Source organism: Orcinus orca, chromosome 2 (assembly GCF_937001465.1).
Source record: "Orcinus orca chromosome 2, mOrcOrc1.1, whole genome shotgun sequence".
NCBI classification, from domain to species: Eukaryota; Metazoa; Chordata; class Mammalia; order Artiodactyla; family Delphinidae; genus Orcinus; species Orcinus orca.
Genome location: NC_064560.1, coordinates 78,991,890 through 79,011,124, shown reverse-complemented (window position 1 = coordinate 79,011,124; position 19,235 = coordinate 78,991,890). Strand labels below are relative to the sequence as shown.

Here is a 19,235-nt window from a genome sequence, read left to right as displayed (position 1 = left end):
TGTTTGCCTCTAAGTATTTTTTGATTTCCTCTTTGATTTCTTCAGTGATCCATTGGTTGTTTAGTAGCATTTTTTTAGCCTCCACATATTTGTGTTTTTTACAGTTTTTTTTCTTGTACTTGATCTCTAATCTCATAGCATTGTGGGTGGAAAAGATACTTGATATGATTTCAATTTTCTTAAATTTACTGAGGCTCAAATTTTGGCCCAAGATATTATCTATCCTGGAGAATGTTCCATGTGCACTTGAAAAGAATGTGTTTTATGCTTGGATGGAATGCTCTATAAATATCAATTAAGTGTATAATGTGTCACTTAATGCCTATGTTTCCTTATTGCTTTTCTGTCTGGATGGTCTGTCCATTGATGTAAGGGGGGATGTTAAAGTCCCCCACTATTATTGTGTTACTGTCAATTTCTCTTTTTATGGCTGTTAGCATTTGTCTTATATATTGAGGTGCTCCTATGTTGGGTGCATATATATTTACAAATGTTATATATTCTTCTTGGATTGATCCCTTGGTCATTATATAGTGTCCTTCTTTGTCTCTTGTAACAGTCTTTAAGTCTATTTTATCTGATATGAGTATTGCTATGGCATCTTTCTTTTGATTTCCGTTTGCATGCAATAACTTTTTCCATTCCCTCACTTTCAGTCTGTATGTGTTCCTAGATCTGAAGTGGGTTTCTTGTAGACAGCATATATACAGGTTTTGTTCTTGTGTCCATTCAGCCAGTTTGTGTCTTTTGGTTGGAGCATTTAATCCATTTACATTTAAGACAATTACTGATATGTTTGTTCATGATGCCATTTTGTTTATTGTTTTGGATTTGTTTTTGTAGGGTTTTTTTCTTCTCTTCCTCTTTTGTTCCTTTCTCTTCTTTTTGATGACTACATTTAGTGTTGTATTTGTATTCCTTTTTCTTTAGTGTGTGTATCTATTGTAGTTTTTTGGTTTGTCATTACCACGAGGTTTTGATATAGCAGTCTATATATACAAAAGATTGTTTTAAGTTGCTGGTCTTTTAATTTTCAACACATTTTCAATATCCTGCATTTGTACACTCCTCATAATTGCTCATTTTGATATCATATTTGTATGTGGATGATTTCCTACCTTTACTTTTTCTTTGCCTTTACCAGTGAGCTTTCCCATTTGTAATTATTTTGTTTCTAGTTGTGACCTTTTCTTTTCCACCTAGAGAACTTCCTTTAGCATTTGTTGTAAAGCTGGTTTGCTGGTGCTGAATTCTCTTGGCATTTGCTTGTCTGTAAATCTTTTGATTTCTCTGTTGAATCTGAATGAGGGCCTTGATGGTAGAGTATTATTTGTTGTAGGATTTTCCCTTTTATCACTTGAAATATATTATGCCACTCCCTTCTGGCCTGCAGAGTTTCTGCTAAAATGTCAGCTAATAACCTTATGGGAATTCCCTTATATGTTATTTGTTGTTTTTCCCTTGTTACTTTTAATATCTTCTCTTTGTGTTTATTTTTTTTTCAGTTTGATTAATATGTGTCTCCACATGTTCCTCCTTGGGTTTATCCTGCCTGGGACTCTCTGCATTTGCTGGAATTGGGTGATAGTTTTCTTTCCCTTGTTAGGGAAATTTTCAGCTATTTTCTCTTCAAGTATTTTCTCAGGCCCTTTCTCTCTCTCTTCTCCTTCTGGGACCCATATAATGTGAATGTTGGTGCATTTAATGTTGTCCCAGAGACCTCTTAAACTGTCCTTATTTCTTTTTGCTCTTTTTTCTTTATTCTGTTCTGCAGAAGTGATTTCCACCTTTCTGTCTTCCAGCTCATTTATCTGTTCTTCTGCCTCATTTATTCTGCTATTGATTCCTTCTGGTGTATTTTTCATTTCAATTATTTTATTGTTCATCTCTATTTTTTCTTTATATGTTCTAGCTCTTCATTAAACATTTCTTGTATCTTCTCAGTCCATGCCTCTATTCTTTTTCTGATATCTTGGATCATCTTTATTATCATTAGTCTGAATCCTTTTCAGGTACATTTCCTATCTCCCCTTCACTTAGTTGTTCCTCTGGAGTTTTATCTTGTTCCTTCATCTGGAACATATTCCTCTGCCATCTTATTTTGTCTAACTAATCAGCAGGCTGCAAGATTGTAGTTCCTCTTGCTTCTGGTGTCTGCCCCCTTGTGGATGAGGCTTGTTCAGGCTACCTGGTTAGAGGGACTGGTGCCTGCCCTCTGATGGGTGAAGCTGGGTTTTGTCTCTCTGGTGGACAGGGCCATGACAAGGTGTGTGTTTAGTGGTGGCTGTGGCCTCAGAAAGACTCTAAGTAGCTTATCTGCTAATGGGTGGAGTTGTGTTCTGGCCCTGTTGGTTGTTTGGCCTGAGGCATCCTAGCACTGGAGCCTAAGGGCTCTTGGGTGGGGTCACATCTTGATATCTAAATGGTCTCTAGAACAGCTCATGCCAATGAGTACTCCCCAGTACCTCCACCACCAGTGTCCTTGTCACCTTAGTGAGCCACAGTCACCTCAGGCCTCCTCAGGAGACCCTACAAGTCCAGCAGGTAGGTCTGGCCCAGGCTCCTCTGAAGTCACTCCTTTTCCCCTGGTCCTGGTGTACACAAGAGTTTATGTGCACCCTCCAAGAGTGTAGTTTCTGTTTCCCCAAAACTTGTGGAATTCCTGCAATCGAGCCCCACTGGTCTCCAAAGCCAAATGCTGTGGGGGCTCCTCCACCCAATGCCAGACCCCAGACTAGGGAGCCTGACATGGGGCTCAGAACTCTCACTTTTGTGGGAGAACCTCTTCAGTATAATTATTTTCCAGTTTGTGGGTCACCCACTTGGTGGCTATGGGATTTGATTGTATCATGAATGTGCCTGTCCTACCATCTTGTTGTGGCTTCCTCTTCAGAAGTAGAATATCCTTTCTCTAGGTTCCAGGTTTTTTTGTCAATGGTTGTTCAGCAGTTTGTTGTGATTTTGGTGTTTTCATGAGAGTAGGTGAGATCAGGTCCTTCTACTCCACCATCAGCCTTGCATCCAGGCTGCTGGCTCCCTCAGGTCAGTTCAGCTCTCACCACATGAGACATCTGAAAGACTGAACTGGGCAGCTCAGCCCTTGAATAGCCATTCCACTCCTGTGAAGATATTTTCTGAATAAGCATTCAGCAACCATGCTAGCTTCAGAGCAGTAAGTACAGTTGCCCCTCGGTGTTCACAGGGGATTTTTTTCCAGGACCCATGAGGATAATAGAATCCTGGGATGCTCAAGTCCCTTACATAAAATGGTGTCACTGTAGCTTTTAATATATTTTATTTTTTATTGAAATACAATTGATGTATAATATTATATTAGTATCGGGTGTACTAACAGTCATTTGACATTTATTACATACATTATGAAATAATCACAATAAATCTAGTAACAATTTGTCCTCATATAAATTTATTACAATGTTATTGACCATATTCCTTATGCTATATACTACATTCCAGTGGTTTATTTAGTTTATAATTGAAAATTTATACCTCTTAATTCCCTTCACCTATTTTGCCCATCCCCAACCCATCATCCCTCTGGAAACCACCCATTTTTTTCTCTGTATCTGTGAGTCTGTTTTTATTTTGGTTTTTTGTTTGTATTGTTAATTGAGTCCAAAGATAATTGAGATCATATGGTATTTGTCTTTATCTATTTGACTTAATTCACTTAGCATAATGCCCTATAGGTCCATCCATGTTTTCATAAATGTCAAGATTTCATTCTTTTTATGGATGAATAATATTCCATTGCATACATATACCATATTGTTTTTATTCATTCACCTATCAATGGACACTTATACTGTTTCCACATCTTGGCTATATAAATAATGCTGCAATAAATATTGGACTACATCTATATTTTTTTGAATTAGCAGTTTTTTTTTCTTTGTGTAAATACTCAGAAGTTAAATTGCTGGATTATATAACAGTTGTATTTTAAATATCTTGAGGAACCTCCATACTGTTTTCCATAATGGCTGCCCCAATTTTCAATCCCACCAACAGTGCATGAGGGTTCACTTTTCTTTATTTTTTTCAATGATTTTTAAAAATAAATTTCTTTATTTTTTGGCTGCATTAGGTTTTTATTCCTGGGCACAGGCTTTCTCTAGTTACGGTGAGCATGGGCTACTCTTCACTGCAGTGTGCAGGCTTCTCATTGAATTGTCTTCTCTTGTTGCAGAGCACAAGCTCTAGGTGTGTGGGCTTTGGTAGTTGTGGCACACAGGCTCAGTAGTTGTGGCTCATGGGCTCTAGAGCACAGGCTCAGTAGTTGTGGTGCACGGACTTAGCTGCTCCACTACATGTAGGATCTTCCCGGACCAGGTCTCAAACCCATGTTGCCTGTATTGGCAGGCAGATTCTTAACCACTGTGCCACCAGGGAAGTCCCAAGAGTTCATTTTTCACCACATACTCACCAATGCTTATTTGTTGTCGTTTTGATTATTTAATGTCATTCTGATAGGTGTGAGGTGGTATCTCATGTTTTTAAATTGCATTTCCCTGATGTTTAGTAATGTTGAGCATCTTTTTATGTATCTGTTGTCCATCTGTATATCTTCTTCAGAAAAATGGCTGTTCAGGTCCTCTGCTCGTTTTTTAATTGGATGGTTTCGTTTTTTTGATGTTCAGTTGTATGAGTTTGTTACATACTTTTGATATTAACTTCTTATCAGATATATCATTTGAAAATATCTTCTACTATTTATTAGGCTGCCTTTTCATTGTGTTGATAGTTTTCTTCACTATGCAAAAGCTTTTAGTTTAATGTAGTCCCACCCACCCTTTTTTTTTTTTTGGCTTTTTATACCTTGCCTGAGACAAATCCAAAAAAACATTGTTAAGAATGATGTCAAAGAATGTACTGTCTAGGTTTTCTTCTAGGATTTTTATGGTTTGTGCTTTTACATTTAAGTCTTTAATTAATTTTTTTATTTTTGTATATGATGTGAGGAAGTGGTCCATTTTTATTCTTTTGCATGTAACTGTCTGGTTTTCCAAAAAACATTTATTGAAGAGGCTCTCTTTTCCTCCACTGTATATTCTTTCTTCCTTTGTTGTAGATTAATTTATCATATAAGCATGGGCTTATTTCTGGGCTCTGTATTTTGTTCAGTTGACCTCTGTGTCTGTTTTTGTGCCAGTACCATACTGTTTTGATTACTGTAGCTTTGTATTATAGTTTGAAATTAGGTACCATGATACTTCTAGCTTTGTTCTTTTTCTAAAGATTGTTTTGGCTTTTTTTTAAGGTTTAAATAAAATTTTAGAATTATTTCTTCTTGTTCTGTAAAAAATGCCATTGGTATTTTGATAGGGATTGAATTGAATCTAAGTTTGGCTTGGGTACTATGGTCATTTTAAAAATATTAATTCTTCCAATCTATAAGCAAGGAGCATATTTCCATTTATTTATGTCATCTTCAAGATTTTTCATCAATGTCTTATAGATTTTTTAGTACAAATCTTTTACTTCCATGGTTAGATTTATGCCTGGGTATGTTATTTTTTTGATGCAATTGTAAATGACTGTTTTCATAATTTCTCTTTCTGATAGCTTGTTATCAGTGTATATAAATACAACAGATTTTTGTGTGTGAATTTTATATCCTTCAACTTCATTGAAGTCATAGAAGAGTTCTAGTAGTTGTTTGGTGGAATCTTTAGGACTTTTTTTTTCTGTATGCGGGCCTCTCACTGTTGTGGTCTCTCCCATTGCAGAGCACAGGCTCCGGACGTGCAGGCTCAGAGGCCATGGCTCATGGGCCCAGCCGCTCCGTGGGATCTTCCCGGACCGGGGCACGAACCCGCATCCCCTGCATCGGCAGGTGGACTCCCAACAACTGCGCCACCAGGGAGGCCCCCTAGGATTTTTTATATATAGTATCCTGTCATCTACAAACAGTGACAGATTTACTTCTTCCCAATTTAATTTCCTTTTTTTTTTTTTTGTCTGATTGCTGTGGCTAGATATTCCAATACTATGCTAAATAACAGTGGTAAGAATGGGCATCCCTGCCTTGCTCCTTATCTTAGAGATGATGATTTTAATTTTTCACCATTGAATAAGATGTTGGCTGTGGGTTTGTCATAAATGGCCTTTATTATGTTATGTTCCCTCTATACCTAATTTGTTGGTATTTTATATTAAATAGATGTTGAATTTTGTCAAAAGCTTTCTCTGTATCTATTGAGAAGGTCATATGATTTTTATTCCTCAATTTGATAATGAGGAGTATCACATTGATTGATTTGTTAATATTGAACCATCCTTGCATCCCTGGGATAAATCCCACTTGATTATGGTCAAGTGTGATCCTTTTGGTGTATTGTTGAAATCAGTTTGCTAATATATTTTTGGGAATTTTTACATCTATGTTCATCAGTTATATTGACCTGTAATTTTCCTTTTTTTATATTGTCTTTGTCTGATTTTGGTATCAAGGTGATGCTGGCCTTGTAGAATGGGTTTGAAAACGTACTTTCCTCTTCAATTTTTTGAAATAGTTTGAGAAGGATGAGCATTAACTATTCTTTAAATGTTTAGTAGAATTCACCTGTGAAGCCATCTAGTCCTTGACTTTTGTTTGTTAGGAGTTTTAACATTAATGATTCAATTTTATTACTGGTAATTGGGTGTTTATACTTTCTATTTTTTCCTGATTCAATCTTGGCAGATTATATGTTTTTAGGAATTTATTCATTTCTTCTAGGTTTTCCATTTTATTGGTGTATAGTTGTTCATAGTAATCTCTATGACCTTTTGTATTTCTGTGGTGCTGATTGTAACTTTTCATTTTTATTACTGATTTTATTTATTTGGGTCTGCTCTCTTTCTTTCTTGATGATTCTTTGTCTCATTGAATTTTCTATTGTTTCTTAGTCTCTATGTTTTTTAATTTCTGCTCTTATGTTATTTCTTTTAATAACTTTTGGGTTTGTTTGCTCTTTTTCTAGTTCCTTTAGGTGTAAGGTTATTCTCTGAGATTTGTTTGTTGGTTTTCTAAAGTAAGTTTGTATAGCCTACTATAAACTTCCCTCTTAGAACTGCTTTTGCTGCAAAGATTTTGGAAAATTGTTTTTATGTTTTCATTTGTCTCCAGGTATATTTTTAGTACCTCTTTGGCTATTTAGTAGCATATTGTTTAGACTCCATGTTTTTGAATTTTTGCTATTTTTTTCTTGTAATTGATTTCTTGTGTCATATCACTGTGGTTGCAAAAAATGCTTGATCTGATTTCAATTTTCTTAAATTTATTGAGACTTGTTTTGTGGCCTAGCATGTGATCTATCCTGCAGAATGTTCCATGTGCATTTGAAAATAATGTTTATTCTGTTGCTTTTTTATGGAATGTTCTACATATATCTATTAAGGCCACCTGATATAATGTTTCATTTAAGCTTAGTGTTTCCTTATTGATTTTCTGTATGATTGATCTGTCCATTGAGGTAAGTGTGGTGTTAAAGTCCTGTACTATTATTATGTTACTGTCAGTTTCTTTCTTTATGTTCGTTAATATATGCTTTATGTATTTAGATGGTCCTATGTCGTGTGCATAGATATTTTCAATTGTTATATCTTATTACTAGGTTGATCACTTAATCATTATATAATGTCCTTCTTTGTTTCTTGTTACAGTATTTGTTTTATTGTCTATTTTGCCTGATACAAGTATTGCTACTCCAGATTTCTTTTGTTTCCATTTGCATTGAATACATTTTTTCATTCCTCATTTTCAGTCTGTGTGTATCTTTAGATGTGAAATGAGTCTCTTGTAGGCAGCATATATATGGGTCTTTTTTTGTATCTACTCAGTGCCATTCTATGTCTTTTGCATGGAACATTCAGTCTATTACAATTAAAGTAATTATTGATAGTTATGTACTTATTGCCACTTTGTTAATTGTTTCCTGGTTGTTTTGTGGGGGTTTTTTTTATCCTATGATTTCTATATGAACACATATATTCTGTGGCTAGGGAGTACAGATCTATTGGATAAAAGGAGTATCATATTTTATACTTTGCATACTTTAATAATCTTTTAAGTGATATTACCCAAGTTCACAGTTAACTACTCTTTCTTTGTTTCTATCATACTGGATAAATATATCAGCATTGAAAATTGCCCCAGTGCAATATCACTTCATGTATCATTCTAGACAGAAGAATACTGGGAAGCTTCCCGAGTTGCCATTATAACCAGTGTTACTAAAATCAAGTCAAATGTCTACCTGTGCCATTTTCCACTACAAGTTGGATGAAAGTGGTAAATTGTCAAGAGCATTAGTGTGTGTAAGGAACGCTTATTTGTTGGTAGTTGTCCTGTCTGGATCAAGGATGAGCATAAGTATCAAGGTTACTGAGATCCTGCTGAGTGGCCTTCTAATAAGACAACACTCTCAGAACTGGCTTAATTTTTAACCTCCTCAATAATAGCACAATACTCTTACCATGTGTCTTGCATTTTTAAGTCAGAGGTACTTTTACATCATAAGATATTTATAAAGTCTTTATTGGATGGAATACAACTTTAGAATTTTCCATTTGAGATAACTGCTGTGTCACTTATTTGCATAGTTCAGTACAGAGGATTATAGGCAATTTGCAAAAAGTAAAAAACTCAGAGAGGAAACAAGTGGATAAATGAAATGGCAATGGTGACAATGGATGAAGCAACTGTGATGTTTCTGGCAAGGAAAGCCTATATGATTAATTAAAATGGAACCAATGTTATGCTTATTTTTAATTAATTTAATTCATTGTATGATCTGATCTATTTTCTTTGTGATATTTTGCTGCAGGTCAAAAACTAGAACAAGTTACTCTTCTTTCAAGTGAACAAGTTATTTTCAGGGAAGAAAAGTGAGCAGCTACTCTGGTACATTCAAAATTCTTATGTGTTTTATGACTAGTGATGTCAGTAGTCAATGTGAGATCGTTCAGAGACTCAAGGAAGAATATTTTTATGATAGATATATTTTTTCTTGTGAATGTCTCTACATAGTTCAAGGAATTCTCATTATTGTTTCTTCCCTTTTTAAAATGTTTTTAAAAAGTAACCTGAATAATTTTGGAGAGTCATTGCTGTAATTCCTTTTTTCACTATTTTGTATTGAATGACAATAATCTTGTAGTTAAATACAAGTGTGCTAAACATTGATATTTTTAATCTATATCTGGAACATTCAGAACATAGATGCTTCTACTTATATTTGTACTGTAATTATACTACATATAACTTTGCTACACTAATTACTCTTCAAATTTTTAGTTGATTAAGTTTTTTCTGTGTTTTCCCAATGGATTTTATCTAATTTTATTAGAACAATCCAAGGTCACTTTTTTCCAGTTATATATATAAGAATTCCATTATTCAGGTACTAAATAGGATGTCTACTCTACCATGTACTGTTCTTTATTCATAGTGCAGTAGATAAGCCTGAAGGAAATAAGCCTGGCTGTGGAAATGCTTATTTGTTGGGAGGGTGCTTGTCTGGATCAATGATGAGCACAACTGTCTGAGGATGCTGAAGGACTCATTCCAGATGTCAATCTGAGGTCCATATGAATGCCCCTCTAATAAGACAAATAAGACTCTCAGAGCCTGGCTCTATTTGGTGACCCCTGAGTAACAACATAATGCCACTGTTAGCATGCTTTTTTCTTTCTCACAGAAAAGGGCATTAGTGTCCTATCTTATAAGGCAGTATGTACCTTTATGATCAGTGATCCATTTTGCTTTATTTTGGTCACTTTGAACAGAGTCATAAATATGACTATATATACATGTATATGGGAAATATGTTCTTGTGTAATGAATTAGAAAATGAAAAGGATTGAATTAAGAAGGGGACAAGCAACTGTGATGGGTACTGAAAGTCTCAGTAATGTTGAACTAAAAGAAGGAAACACTGCATGTGTACAGTAAATAATGGTAATGGTACCAAATTTTAGTTCTTTGTTATTTTTACTACTGAACATTTTCTAAGACTCTGCTTTTCTTTTTGTTATGTTTTGCTGAAATAGAAGGACTGGAATCAGGTCTTCCAATTCAGAGGACAGGGGTGAGTAGCTATTTGAAATTCATATTTCATATGCTCTGTGCCAGGTCCTGAGGTCTCTCTGTTTATCTTTTTAGAGGCTTATTTGAGAATATTTTGATGATGTGTCCTTTTTCTATTTGAGACCCTCACGAAGGTCACTTACATTATTGAATCTTTATAATTTCTTCTTTCATTTTAACTCTTTTCTGCTTTGATGGAAAAATGTAGAATTTTAGAGAATTTTTGGTAATTTCATAGTGGATCAAAAAATTATTGTAGTAAAATCGGAATCTTCCAAAATACTATCAGATTTTCCTCATCTGTTTTATTGTTGGGATTTCAGGACACAGGCTCAATTATTCATAGGCATTTGTGGTCACACTGCATTGCTTTTTTGTTTCTACTTTAATATTTGTGGATTGGCATAAATTAGTTGTTTCTCATTTTTGCAACATGGAAAGTTGTATGAGAAATTTTGTTAGATCTCTTTAAGACCATGAAGTTTTTATACAATAAACGTTGCCATATTCTTTTGAAACCCAAAATAGTTCAGTTTTCAATACTGTGTTGGGCTAAAAAGAAAAGGTATTATGTTAGAGATATCAAATGGAGAAATATGAAATATCATATATGGCATCATTATTTCTGAAAGTTGAAATATGCATCACTAAAAAGAGTGGTCTATATATTTCCTGGCAAGCTATGTTGAAGATTATGTGTTACCTGGTACTTTGAGATGAATGCCCTAAGGACAGGTAAACATTTTTCTTGACAAAGTTCTGTCACAGATTCTATCAAGAAGTACTTATGTTTATATTTATTATGTATTGTTTATTTATATTTATTCTATAGAACCATAGAAGATAATTCTAAAGAGTTGATAATAACTAAAAAAAATAGTCATAGATCAAAAAAGGAAATTGGTTTAGCCAGATATTGAAATGAACTCTAGAACCTTGATCATTAACAAACTTTTGAGCAAGCATATGAATAGCAGGAAAAATGGGACATGTTTTTACTTTTAAAAATGTCTTCTCGCAAACCCTGTTTTGCATATTTGTTACTATTAGTAGATTCACAGAGCCATGAAGTCAGGGATACTGTCTCAATCCAAAGAGTATAACACTATATTGATGCATAATATATATTCAGTAAATTGCCCATATTATTACTCTACAATAGTACAGGATTCAGACACAGAAGCAGAATAGGACTGGCATAATAAAACCCTTCCTTATGACCAGCTCCAACCTCTTCTCCCCAAATGCTGCTCCTTCTGAAAAATGTACTTTATTTTTATGTTTTTTTTAAGTTTATAAAAATGAACTGTATAATTTTTTTCTCTTTGTGACTACATCATTTGCACAAGATTCTTACTAATCAGATGAACATTTTATTTGAAACATCAAATTCATTGTTGTGTTAGTAATATGCTCTTCTTATTTTGTAAGTCTTTATTTTTTAGGTATTTTATTTTTAAAATAGCAGTATGTCTTTTAGATTAAGCATTTTGTGTTATCTCTAATTCTTGATTAATCTTGCCAGGAGGGTTTCAATCATACTAACTATTTCAAATTACTAATATTTGTTAATATTTCCGATTACCTGTCTGCTTTCTATTTTGGTGTTTTTCTGCCCTTAATCTCATTAATTTTTCTTTACTCTTCTGGAGCTTGATTCAGTCTCCTTGATCTAGCTCTTGTGATATATAATCTATTGATTTTCAGCCTTCTTCAATTCTCATATATTGCTTTTTACTCTAAACTTCCTTATAAGTCACAAGAGCACAAGTTTGGCATTCTTCATCCTTCTTATTCCTCACATAAATGTATTTTCTAATTTCTTATTGATTTATTTTTGAATTATGGATTATTTAGAAGGACATTGCTTAATTTCCAAACAGCTGGACTTTTTCTATCGATTTTTATTACTGATTTCTAACTTGATTCCATATGATAAAAAATACTTTGAATATATTTTATTACTTTGGAATAATTTTGTATCTCTCTAATGGCCCAGAGGGTGGCATAATTTAGTGAATATTCCATTTTCACTGATTATTACATTAGCATGTAATTATTTCATTGTGGATGCAGTATTCTATCTTGCCAGTTATTTCCATTTTGAAATTGCCACATCCATATCTGATGTGTATTTACTAACCTATGATCTGAAAATGAGTTAGTCATTGAAAGTCATGTAGGAGATTGTCATGGAAATAAGGCACCTGGGTTGTTTTTGGTATGCTTGTAATATTTGTATTACAACCTGTGTGTGTTGATTAGTTGCTGTGTTGTTTGGATGGCAAATTAATTAAGCTTTACAATTATACTGCATGCTCTTTTCTACACATATATTTTAGTAGAAAGTTTAAAATATCCCATCAAAATAGACCAAATGTTAGCTAATAAATTTCCTAGGAATATTGTCTACTAAATAATGTGTTATTTGGGGACTAACAATTGATGTCTTTAGGATAAGTCAAGAAGTTCTCTTTTAAACACAGATATTTCAGTAAATCAAACATTGCAGTAATGTTAAATACTCACAGCCATGCCATAACAGCCTTTCAATTCCAATCACTTGAATACTATTATTAATTTCAAAACAAAATTTGTATACTAAGGTTCAGATGTTCTGAAAAAGCTATTGTTTAGATAAATCATACAAGATTTTATTTATAATAATAAATTCTGATAATTAATTTAAGATGACAATGAGAGGGCAAAATTGATTACACTGTATTTAAAAGAGTGTTAACATGAAGAAATTACTCAGGATAGCTTCCTAGTAGGAATTTTTAAGATTCTGGTACTACGTGTGTTTCTTTCCAGATAACTTGAGAAGATTTATATTTGGTATATGGATTTTTCTTTTCATTTCTTTGTGCTGGCAATTCATGTTTGAGAATGAACAAATAAGAAAATAAATATAAAGCTATAAGTTATGGTGTCATGTTAAAGTAGTAGATTAATGACACAGAATACAAAGAATTTTAATCTAGTGGTAAATCTTGAAAATTATTATCATTTCATTGAAAGTCTAATAGCTACTGAAACACTCTTATTTTGCACCAACCACCCTATAAACATTGTGTGGTTTATTCAGATGAGAGCCTAGATGTATGTTTATGTATGTATGAGTGTGTTTGTGAACTTGACACAGAGAAATAAGAACATATGGTTGCCAGTGTGCTTTGTATATATAAGGTTAGGGTCATGTCGACTCAAACTTACATATCAAACATGGCTTACCTAACTCTGGGGTGTGCCCACAAATCAAGCATTTCCAATAAACATAGGTTAAAGTCTCTTTGCCCTCAATATTCACAGGTTATCTTGTCAGTATTTTCTAAGTATACTATTTGTGTGAAGATAAATCCAAGGTCATTTCTCCAGGCCAGCTTTAGTTTTGTGGTAAACTTATTATTTACTTACAAAAAATGCTAATTAGATTGAGAGACTGTGGCAAAGTGGGCATGATTGAATAGAGATTGGAGTGTAAGTTAGTGACGCTCTTGGTTTGGCTAAGCAGGTCTAAGAAAAATGGAAAAGCATATATGGCAGGAAAGCATTAATATGATTCCATCTAGAGAGTTTGGCTAAATTTTTGCAGATTAGAAATATGGGTGTTGTCCCTAAATAGAAAAAGTAAAAGTTTTTAAAAAAGTATTACTGGAGAGAGAAAATTAATGAAAATATTGTAAGTGCAGATCAAGTAAAAATATAGTTAGATCGAGTGATACAATCAGTAGATCAGCACTTGACAATAACAGTATTGTTCCAATGTGAACAAATATTGCTTAGGAGAGTGAGAAAAGATAAAGTTGCTAACAGCAAGCTTATATGGGATGTAGTTGTGGTGTTGATTGCTTTTTGCTCCAATAATCTAAGTGATAAATATTTAAAATTGATTTCTGCCACATTATTTATTCTGTTCTAATTTTTGCATGTGTCAACATTACCGTATTCCAAACTGTGCCATCCCCATAGAGAGAAGTGTTTCTGCAGAAGTTTATGCAGTTTCCAAATTGCTAGCTTCAATAAACTAAAGCTGAAACATTTACTAAAGCTGAAGCATTTATTGTCTTAATACAAATAATAACTCTGTAGGAATGTAACCCAGTTATAGAAATGCTAATTTGTCAAGAGCTACCTTACCAAGATCAATGGTAAGCATACTTGTCTGGGGATTCTAGATTATTTCCAGACATTAATCAGAGGTTCCAGCTGGATGTCTATTCATAGGAAGAGAACACTTTAAAAATTGGACCAATATGGTGACCTCCTCAGTAATTTTATGATGCCTCTATGCACGTGCTTTTCCATTCTCTTATCAAATTGCACTGTCATAATACCTTCATTAGGCAGACTTCATGCTTAGAGTTTCACATTAAACAGAGTTCTGGTGTCATATATTTTAAACTATTTGTTGTTAACTGTGAACAAATATTGAAATAAAAGTTTAAATATAGAAACATATAAATAACTTAAAAAGTCATCGTGACTATAGATTATGAGTGTTATCAGTAATATTGGGAAATTATAAAGGAATATAGAACATTTAGATGTTACATAATGGCAATGAGACCAAATTTTATTTTATTATGATTATCATTTATGCATTTTCTCAATTAATATTTACTTTTTCTGACAATTTTTTTTTTTTGCATAGAATTGCTACAACTAGTATCAGCACATAAGAGAATAGAAATAAGCAGCTCTGTCCATGTGCCTTTTGGAATTCTTCATATACTGGGAGGACCATAAATTGTGTCTTAATAAATTTAAAACAATTAAATTAATATAAACCATGTTAATTTAATTCCACAATGTGATGGAATTAGAAATCAATAAAGAATATCTCTTGAAAATCCTCCAAAGAATTAGAAATTGAAATTAGCATTTCTAACATATTCATTCGTCAAAGAAAATTATACAGCATTTTGAAATGGAAAAGATTAAAACATAACATGTCAAAATGGGTGGGATACACCTAAAGCTGTATTTAGGGGGAAATTTATAGCACTAAAATGCCTATATTAGAAAAGAAGAAAGATCTCAAACCAATGACTTTATTTTCCACCTTAAGACATTTTAAATGAGCAAACTAAACCCAGAGAAAGAGAAAGAAAGGCAATCATACAGATAAGAGCAAAATCAATAAAATAGAAAATAAATATATTTATAAAGAAAAATAAATGAAATTGAAAACTGGTCAGTTGAGAAGAAGAATAACATTGACAAAATTATAGCCAGATTAAGGGGGGGTGGAAGACGCAAATACCATTATCTGGAAATGTGAGAAAGGGGTATCATTAGAGATTCTATGGATATTAAAATGTTAATAAGTGGAATTTATGAAAAACGTATGCCAATAAATTTGAAAAACCCGAGTTCATGTACCCAATGCACAGTGAGGACAAACAAATCAAAATATCAGAGCTTGGAGCCAAGAAAATTTTAATGCAAGGGCCATGCAAGGAGAAAGAAGTGACTCATGCTCAAAAGACCCCAATTCTCAGATGGGTTTTAGGGAGGGATTTTAAAAAGCAAGGTGAGGGAGAGGAGTCACAGTGTGTGTGATCAGCTTGTGTACAATCCTCCGATTGGTTGATGAAGAGGTAACAGTGTGTTGTCACAAGGGTTAACATTATCAATCCTCAGACTTTACTGTCTGGGGGCTACGTGCTCATGGTCATCAAGTTGTTAATTTCTTCCACTTGTGGAGGTCTTAACGTCAGTAAACAACTCAGTAAATGTACATCACATACTGTTTAGGTACTTCAGAGAGGAACTAAAGATTCTGAGACTGCCATATGGCTGATTTACTGTTTAAATTGTTACCAGTTCTCCTAGCCCAACTGCTACTTTTGTCACTACATGTTCACATCCTTTCAATCATTAATTCTTGAGCCAGACCTTTGTGACTCATGGGAGGCCTTGGGAGACTACAGCTTTTCTACAAACAACAAGCAGTCAGAGGACATGGGGGGAGGGCCCTGTCCTGGGAAAGGACCATAGAATCCTGCTTAGTTAAAAAATGAAATGGAAAAATTTATTGAAGGATACAAACTACCAAAATTCAATCATGAAGAAATAGATAATCTGAATAACCCTCCTTCAGTGAAATAATAACTTGTAATTAAAATATTTTCCACAAAGAAAACTCCAGGCCATATAGCTTCACATGAATTAAAAAATAATTCTACACAATTGTCTATAAAATTTAAAAGAAGGGAACATTTTCTACTCATTCTATATGAACAACTTTAACTTGATTTAAAAAAAATGCAATTTAAAAAATACACAAAAATATTCCTCATGAGCATAAATGCAAAAAGTCTAATCAAAACTGTAGTAAATGAAATCCAACAATATATAGAAATATTGCATGACCAAGTAGGGTATATCCAAGGACTGCAAGGATGTTTTAACCTTTAAAAATCAATCAATGTAGAAAAAGCACTTCTGGAAAGTCAGAGTAAAAAAACCTTCAAAAAATCTGCTCCTGGGCTTCCCTGGTGGCGCAGTGGTTGAGAGTCCACCTGCCGATGCAGGGGACATGGGTTCATGCCCCAGTCCGGGAAGATCCCACATGCCGTGGAGCGGCTGGGCCCATGAGCCATGGCTGCTGAGTCTGCGCGTCCGGAGCCTGTTGCTCCGCAACGGGAGAGGCGACAACAGTGAGAGGCCCACATACTGCAAAAATACAAAAAAAAATCTGCTCCTCTATAAAATTAACAAGAACCATGACCAAAAATGGTCAGAATTAATTTTGCAGAACTTTGGAAATTAACCAAACGCATATAGAATGTCAAAAAACATTTATTCAAGAAAACTGGCTGACTTTCACTAAGAACAGCAAGTTTTATAGCATTTTAATGTTCCAACTTCCAATACCTCTCTCCCTAGCACTGTGGCAGGCTTGAAAATAGTAGGCTAACAGCCATCAAGGGAGGAAGAACAGGTTTGGAGATCCCCAAAATGTCCTGTCCTCAGAGAATTGTTACCAGTTGACCTCTCTAAGGTCCCTGAAAAACTCCATTTACAGGACTTGTATTTTTTTGGACTAAGAGCTCACTCAGTGGGGTAAATCCAATTCCAGAACATTAGTTAAAAGGAATCCATGGAAATTTCTGAGTATGACATGTCCCTGAAGTGTTGATATGAACTGGGTCAAAGAGACTGGCCAAAAAACTAAAAAAGGAAATCTTGGGAATGAGATATTCAAAGTATGTTTTGAAAAGCTCAGAATATTCTTTTTTGATCTAGAAAGCTATATACATGTGCAGAGCTGCATGCCAGGAAACACCTGAGAAGGACCTAATCAATTGCCTCTGGCTTTCTTTGAGGCTCTGTGCAATCAAAAGGTGAAGGCTAAAGAAGAGGTGTAAACTATCTGAACACTAAATGTAAGTCCTAACACACACACACACACACACACACACAGCCTCTTAGCAAAGGGCAAGAGACATATTGATTAGAGGCATTGTAGGTAATATTGGTCTAATTATTAGCTGACCACTAAGATAACCAAGCAGAAGCTTCAGTGTCCACATATTGCTGGGAATACAGACTTTACAGAATTAGTCCAGGAAAATCATTTTTAAGACAAACAGCAATAACAACAAACAACTACAACAATAAACTTTTGGAACTGAGGATATCTGGTTTCCAGAATTGCCACATTTTATATAAAATGTCCAGTTTTTAATGACAAAAAAAATTACAAGGCATGCAAAGAAACAAGAAAGCATGGCACATACACAGGAAAGAAGTCAATAGAAAGTATCCTTGAGGAAGGCCAAATGTTGGACTTAATGGACACAGACATTAAATTAGCTATTAAAAATCTATTCAAAGAACTAAAGTAAAGCATGTCTAAAGAATTAAAGGGAAGTATAAGAATTATATCTTACCAAATACAGAATACTAATAAAGAGAGAGAAATTATAAGAAAGGACCACCTGAAAATTCTGGACTTAAAAATAAAATAACTAAAATTGAAATTACACAAGAAGGGTTTCAACAGCAGATCTGAGTGAATAGAAGAAAGAGTGAATGAACCTGAAGATAGCTTAGTTGAGATTATCCAGTATGAGGAACACAAGGAAAAATAAAAAAGTGACTAAGCTACAGAAAACTGTGAGACATCATCAAACATACCAATGTACTTATAAATTGAAGCCCTAGAAGGAGAAGATAGAGAAATATTTGAAAACATAATAGCTAAAAACTTTCCAAACTTGATGAAAACATTAATCTACACATCCAAGAAGATCAACAAATTCCAAGTAAGATAAACTCAAAGAGATCCAGACCCAGATGCATCATAGTCATACTGTTGAAAGATAAACACAAAGAAAAATGGCTCAACATGTACTCGTGATCCTCAGTAAGCTTAAAAACTAACTTCTAATAAGCCATGTGGACCAGAAGGCAATGTGATGACATACTCAAAGTGATGGAAGAAAAAATTCTCAACCAAGAATTCTATAGCCACAAAATCCATCATTTAAAAGGGGAGAAATTAAGCCACTACCAGATTAAAAAAAGAGAGACAGAATTTCTTGCTATGAGATCTGTTCTACAAGAAATGTTAAAGGGATTTCTTCCATCTGAAATAGAAAGACACAGGAGAGTAACCCAAATCCACATGAAGAAATAAAGAGCACTTTAACTAGTTACCTTAGCTGAAACTACATATGTAAGTATAAAAATAAATATGTTTTGTTTGTAACATTTTTCTTCTCCTATTTGATTAAAAATATAATTTCAATTATAAATTTGTGCTGATGGTCTTGTAATTTATATATTTGTAACTTATATGACAATAATAACACAAAATAAGGGGAGGAAATGAAGCTATATTGATGTTAAAAATATCTATTTAACCAAAAAAAAAAAAAAAAGAATAAAGGACAAATTCAGGGGGAAAAACACATAAGACATATAGAAAATTAATAGCAAATTGGCTGTCATAAATCCTACCTTATAAGTAATTATATTAAATGTAAAATGAATAAACATTCCAATCAAAAGGCAGAGATTTCTAAATTGGGGGAAAAACCATGATTAACTATATTCTGTGTACAAGAGATATACTTTAGAGTCAAAGCACAAATAGATTGAAAGTAAAAGGATTAAAAAAAAGATATAT

General features: G+C 33.8%; 2 non-coding genes across 2 annotated transcripts; both read left to right on the top strand.

The window, feature by feature from the left end:
* Window positions 1-9,525: 9,525 nt before the first annotated feature.
* Window positions 9,526-9,592, top strand: LOC117202075 (small nucleolar RNA SNORD109A). Its single transcript, XR_004484249.1, has one exon. It is a non-coding gene; the product is annotated as a small nucleolar RNA SNORD109A (small nucleolar RNA).
* A 4,643-nt stretch (window positions 9,593-14,235) lies between these two features.
* LOC117202077 (small nucleolar RNA SNORD109A) lies at window positions 14,236-14,299 on the top strand. Its single transcript, XR_004484251.1, has one exon. It is a non-coding gene; the product is annotated as a small nucleolar RNA SNORD109A (small nucleolar RNA).
* The last annotated feature ends 4,936 nt before the right edge of the window (window positions 14,300-19,235 follow it).